The sequence below is a fragment of the Arachis hypogaea genome, chromosome 4, assembly GCF_003086295.3.
Source record: "Arachis hypogaea cultivar Tifrunner chromosome 4, arahy.Tifrunner.gnm2.J5K5, whole genome shotgun sequence".
Taxonomy (NCBI): domain Eukaryota; kingdom Viridiplantae; phylum Streptophyta; class Magnoliopsida; order Fabales; family Fabaceae; genus Arachis; species Arachis hypogaea.
The window spans coordinates 82743869-82750691 of NC_092039.1; the positions used below are offsets into that span (position 1 = coordinate 82743869).

Sequence of the window (6823 nt, forward strand, 5' to 3'; positions counted from 1 at the left end):
CTCATCTAATTGGAACTAAGCTTCATTGATATTTTAAAATTTATTGTATATTCTCTTCTTTTTATCCTATCTTGTTTTTTTAGTTGCTTGGGGACTGATGAGCGGATAATTTATACGCTTTTTGGCATTGTTTTTAGGTAATTTTTAGTAAGTTCAAGCTACTTTTAGGGATGTTTTCATTAGTTTTTATGCTAAATTCACATTTCTGGACTTTACTATGAGTTTGTGTGTTTTTCGGTGATTTCAGGTAATTTCTGGCTGAAATTGAGGGACTTGAGCAAAACTCTGATAGGAGGCTGACAAAAGGACTGCTGATGCTGTTGGAATCTGACCTCCCTGTACTCAAAATGGATTTTCTAGAGCTAAAAAACTCCAAATGGCGCGCTCTTAACCGCGTTGGAAAGTAGACATCCAGAGCTTTCCAGCAATATATAATAATCTATACTTTATTTGGGAATTGACGACGAAAAATGGCGCTCAACGCCAAGTACATGCTGCTGTCTGGAGTTAAACGCCAGAAACACGTCACGACCCGGAGTTGAACGCCCAAAACACGTTACAACTTGGCGTTCAACTCCAAGAAAAGCCTCAGCTCGTGGATAGATCAAGCTCAGCCCAAGCACACACCAAGTGGGCCCCGGAAGTGAATTTATGCATCAATAACTTACTCATGTAAACCCTAGTAGCTAGTTTAGTATAAATAGAACATTTAACTATTGTATTAATCTATCTTTTGACCATTCGGTCTTTTGATCACCTTCATGGGGGTTGGCCATTCGGCCATGCCTGAACCTTTCACTTATATATTTTCAACGGTGGAGTTTCTATACACCATAGATTAAGGGTGTGGAGCTCTGCTGTACCTCAAGTTTCAATACAATTACTATTACTTTCTATTCAATTCTCTTTTATTCTTATTCCAAGATATACGTTGCACTTCAACTTGATGAATGTGATGATCCATGACACTCATCATCATTCTCACCTATGAACGCGCGTGACTGACAACCACTTCCGTTCTACTCTAGGCCGGGCGCATATCTCTTAGATTCCCCAACAGAATCTTCATGGTATAAGCTAGATAGATGGCGGCATTCATGGGAATCCGGAAGGTCTAACCTTGTCTGTGGTATTCCGAGTAGGATTTCGGGAATCTGGAAAGTCTAACCTTGTCTGTGGTATTCCGAGTAAGATTCCGGTATTGAATGACTGTGACGAGCTTCAAACTCCTGAAGGCTGGGCGTTAGTGACAAACGCAAAAGAATCAATGGATTCTATTCCAACCTAATTGAGAACCGACAGATGATTAGCCGTGCTGTGACAGAGCATTTGGACCATTTTCACTGAGAGGATGGGATGTAGCCATTGTCAAGGGTGATGCCTCCAGACGATTAGCCGTGCAGTGACAGCGCATAGGACCATTTTCCCGAGAGGATGAAAAGTAGCCATTGACGACGGTGATGCCCTACATACAACTTGCCATGGAAAGGAGTAAGAAGGATTGGATGAAAGCAATAGGAAAACATAGATTCGAGAGGATTCTAGCATCTCCACACGCCTATCTGAAATCCCCACCATTAATTTACATAAGTATTTCTATGCTATTTTATTTTTTGTTTATTATTAGTTTTCGAACTCATCATAAACTATTTAATCTGCCTAACTGAGATTTACAAGGTGACCATAGCTTGCTTCATACCAACAATCTCTGTGGGATCGACCCTTACTCACGTAAGGTATTACTTGGATGACCCAGTACACTTGCTGGTTAAGTTGAACGGAGTTGTGAGCTTCTCTAACAGTGCATGTAACTCTTTTGGTCCAACAACAACACTAAGCTGTTGGTGCCATTACCAGGGATTATTAAGATCCCAATTCATCATATCATGATCTCTTTGGGGTATTTTTGATTTCATACAAATACAAAGAGACCAATTTTGAGGATCACAATTTCGTCCACCAAGTTTTTGGCGCCGTTGTCGGGGATTGTTCGAGTATGGACAACTGAAGGTTCATCTTGTTGCTCAGATTAGGTAATTTTCTTTTTATTTTCTTTCCAAAAATCTTTCAAAAAATTTTTCTTTATTTTTCGTTTTTCCAAATTTTATTTTCGAAAAATATAATAAAAATTCAAAAAAAAATCATAAAATCATAAAAATCAAAAATATTTTTTGTTTCTTGTTTGAGTCAACTTTTAAGTTTGGTGTCAATTGCATGCTTTAAAATTTTTTCTTGCATTTTTCGAAAACTCCATGCATTCATAGTGTTCTTCATTATCTTCAAGTTGTTCTTGGTAAGTCTTCTTGTTTGATCTTGATGTTTTCTTGTTTTGTGTTGTTTGTTGTTTTTCATGTGCATTTTTCGTTTGTTAGAGTCCATGCATTAAAGATTTCTAAGTTTGGTGTCTTGCATGTTTTCTTTGCATTAAAAATTTTCAAAAATATGTTCTTGATGTTCATCATGATCTTCAAAGTGTTCTTAGTGTTCATCTTGACATTCATAGTGTTCTTGCATGCATCATGTATTTTGATCCAAAATTTTTAAGTTTTGGGTCATAATTGTGTTTTTCTCTCTCATAATTAAATTTCAAAAATCAAAAAAATATCTTTTCCTTATTTTTCTCATAATTTTCGAAAATTTGAGTTGACTTAGTCAAAAATTTTCAAAATTAATTGTTTCTTACAAGTCAAGTCAAAATTTTCAATTTTAAAAATCTTATCTTTTCAAAATCTTTTTCAAAAATTATATCTTTTTCATTTTTTTTATTTTTTCGAAAATTTCAAAAATTCTTTTTCAAATTATTTTCAAAATCTTTTCCTTATCTTTATATCACATTTTCAAAAACTCACTAATAATTAATGTGATTGATTCAAAACTTTGAAGTTTGTTACTTTCTTGTTAAGAAAGGTTCAATCTTTAAGTTCTAGAATCTTATCTTGTAGTTTCTTGTTAGTGAAGTAAGTAATTTTAAAATTTTTGAATTAAATCTTTTTATCTTTTATCTTATCTTTTTCAAAAAAATTTATCTTTTTCAAAATTTGATTTCAAAATATCTTATCTAACCTCTTATCTTCTTATCTTTTCAAATTTGATTTTAATATCTTTTTCAACTAACTCTTTGACTTTTTGTTTGTTTCTTATCTTTTTCAAAACCACCTAACTACTTTTCCCTCTCTAATTTTCGAAAATATCTCATCTCTTTTTCAAAAATTCTTTTGTTTTAAATTTTAATTTTAATCTTATCTTATCTCTAATTTTCGAAAATTACTAACACTTTTTTTTAAAAATTATTTTCGAATTTTCTATCTCTTCTCTCTTATTCTATTTAATTATTTACTTACTAACACTTCTCTTCACCTCTCTTCATCTAAAAATCTGAACCTAGTCTATCCCTTGTGTTTGGATTCTTCACTTTTCTCTCTTCTACTAACATAAAGGAATCTCTATACTGTGACATAGAGGATTCCTCTTCCTTTTCTTGTTTTCTTCTCTTTCACATGAGCAGGAACAAGGACAAAAGCACTCTTGTTGAAATTGATCCCGAACCTGAAAGGACTCTGAAGAGGAAACTAAGAGAAGCTAAATTACAACAATCCAGAAGTAACCTTTCAGAAATTTTCGAACAAGAGAAGGAGATGGCAGCCGAACCTAATAATGATAATGCAAGAAGGATGCTTGGTGATTTTACTAAGCCCATGTCCAAATTTGATGGAAGAAGCATCTCCATTCCTGCCATTGGAGCCAATAATTTTGAGCTTAAGCCTCAACTAGTTGCCTTAATGCAACAAAACTACAAGTTCTATAGACTTCCATCTGAAGATCCTTATCAGTTTTTAACTGAGTTCTTGCAGATTTGTGAGACTGTAAAGACGAATTGAGTAGATCCTGAAGTCTACAGACTCATGCTTTTCCTTTTTGCAGTAAGAGACAGAGCTAGAATATGGTTGGATTCACAACCTAAGGATAGCCTGGACTCATGGGATAAGCTGGTCACGACTTTCTTGGATAAATTCTTTCCTCCTCAAAAGCTGAGCAAGCTTAGAGTGGATGTTCAGACCTTCAAACAAAAAGATGGTGAATCCCTCTATGAAGCTTGGGAAAGATACAAGCAGTTGACCAAAAGGTGTCCATCTGACATGTTTTCAGAATGGACCATATTAGATATATTCTATTATGGTCTATCTGAATTTTCAAAAATGTCATTGGACCATTCTGCAGGTGGATCCATTCACCTAAAGAAAACGCCTGCAGAAGCTCAAGAACTAATTGACATGGTTGCAAATAACCAATTCATGTACACTTCTGAGAGGAATTCCGTGAATAATGGGACGCCTCAGAGGAAGGGAGTTCTTGAAATTGATGCTCTGAATGCCATATTGGCTCAGAACAAAGTGTTGACTCAGCAAGTCAACATGATCTCTCAAAGTCTGAATGGATGGCAAAATGCATCCAACAGTACTAAAGAGGCAGCTTCTGAAGAAGCTTATGATCCTGAGAACCCTGCAATAGCAGAGGTTAATTACATGGGTGAACCTTATGGAAACACCTATAATTCATCATGGAGAAATCATCCAAATTTCTCATGGAAGGATCAACAAAAGCCTCAACAAGGCTTTAACAATGGTGGACGCAATAGGCTGAGCAATAGCAAGCCTTTTCCATCATTTTCTCAGCAACAGACAGAGAATTCTGAACAAAGCACTTCTAATCTAGCCAATCTAGTCTCTGATCTGTCAAAAGCCACTTTCAGTTTCATGAGTGAAACAAGATCCTCCATCAGAAATATGGAGGCACAAGTGGGCCAACTGAGTAAGAAAGTCATTGAAACTCCTCCTAGTATTCTCCCAAGCAATACAGAAGAAAGAATCCAAAAGGAGAATGCAAGGCCATTGATTTAATCAATATGGCCGAATGCACAAGGGAGGAGGAGGACGAAAATCCTAGTGAGGAGGACCTCCTGGGACGTCTCTCAAGCAAGAGGGAGTTTCCTATTAAGGATCCAAAGGAATCTAAGGCTCAAAAAGAGACCATAGAGATTCCATTAAATCTCCTTCTGCCATTCATGAGCTCTGAAGACTATTCTTCCTCTGAAGAGGATGAAGATGTGACTGGAGAGCACGTTGCTCAATATTTAGGAGCTATCATGAAGCTGAATGCCAAGTTGTTTGGTAATGAGACTTGGGAAAGTGAACCTCCCTTGCTCATTAGTGAACTAGATATCTGGATTCAGCAAATTTTACCTCAAAAGGAACAAGATCCTGGCAAATTCTTAATACCTTGTACCATAGGCACATTGACCTTTGAAAAAACTCTATGTGATCTGGGGTCAGGGATAAATCTTATGCCACTCTCTGTAATGGAGAAGCTGGGAATCATTGAGGTACAACCTGCCTTGTTCTCATTACAATTGGCAGACAAGTCATTGAGACAAGCTTATGGAATAGTAGAGGACGTGTTAGTAAAGGTTGAAGGCCTTTACATCCCTGCTGATTTCATAATCTTAGACACTAGGAAGGAAGAGGATGAGTGTATCATCCTTGGAAGACCTTTCCTAGCCACAGTAGGAGTTGTGATAGATGTCAACAGAGGTGAATTAGTCCTTCAATTGAATGGGGACTACCTTGTGTTTAAGGCACATGGCCATCCCTTTGTGATAAAGGAGAGTAAGCATGAAGAGCTTCTCTCAGTTCAGAGTCAAGAAGAGCCCCCACAGTCAAACTCTAAGTTTGGTGTTGGGAGGCCACAATCAAACACTAAGCTTGGTGTTAAGACCCCATATCCAAACTCTAAGTTTGGTGTTGGGACTATACAACATTGACCTGATCACCTTTGTGGCTCCATGAGAGCACAATGTCAAGCTATTGACATTAAAGAAGTGCTTGTTGGGAAGCAACCCAATTTTATTTATCTAATTTTTATTTTATTTTATTTTATTGTTATTTTGTGTTTTATTAGGTACATGATCATGAGGAGTCACGAAAAATATCATAAAAATTAAAAACAGAATCAAAAACAGCAGAAGAAAAATCACACCCTGGAGGAAAGGCAGACTGGCGTTCAACGCCAGTAAGGAGCATCTGGCTGGTGTTCAATGCCAGAACAGAGCATGAATCTGGCACTGAACGCCAGAAACAAGCAACATTCTGGCGTTTGAACGCCAGGAATGTGCCTTGAGGAAAGCTGGCGCTGAACGCCAGTAACAAGCATGAAACTGGTGTTCAACGCGAGAAACATGCTACATATGGGCGTTGAACGCCCAAAACATGCTTTACATGGGCGTTGAACACCCAGAACGTGCACCACCTCGGCGTTTAAATGCCAGAATGGTATGCAAAGGTATTTTACATGCATATTTGGTGCAGGGATGTAATTCCTTGACACCTCAGGATCTGTAGACCCCATAGGATCATCTTAGGATCTGTGGACCCCACAGGATCACCTCAAGATCTGTGGACCCCACAAGATCCCCACCTAACATATTCCCACCTTACCTCCTAATCCTATTTCACTCTTCCCCATGTCACACTTCCCATCAACTTCAATCTCTCTTCCCAATTACCCCCTTCACCACTCACATCCATCCACTCTTCCCCAAAAACCCCACCTACCTTCAAAATTCAAAAACACTTTCCCACCCAAACCCACCCTAAATGGCCGAACCTACCCTCTCCCATTTTCCTATATAAACCCCTCCATTCCACTTCCTTTTCACACAACACAACCCCCTCTTCTATACCTTGGCCGAAACCCACACTCCACCTTCTCCTCAATATTTTCTTCTTCTTCTTCTTCTCTTCTTTTTTCTCTTGCTCGAGGGCGAGCA

The 6823-nt window shown here is 37.7% G+C and overlaps 1 non-coding gene across 1 annotated transcript; it reads right to left on the bottom strand.

Annotated features, from left to right (window-relative positions):
• Positions 1-4034: 4034 nt before the first annotated feature.
• On the bottom strand, positions 4035-4138 carry LOC112798355 (small nucleolar RNA R71). Its single transcript, XR_003199970.1, has one exon. It is a non-coding gene; the product is annotated as a small nucleolar RNA R71 (small nucleolar RNA).
• Positions 4139-6823: the final 2685 nt, after the last annotated feature.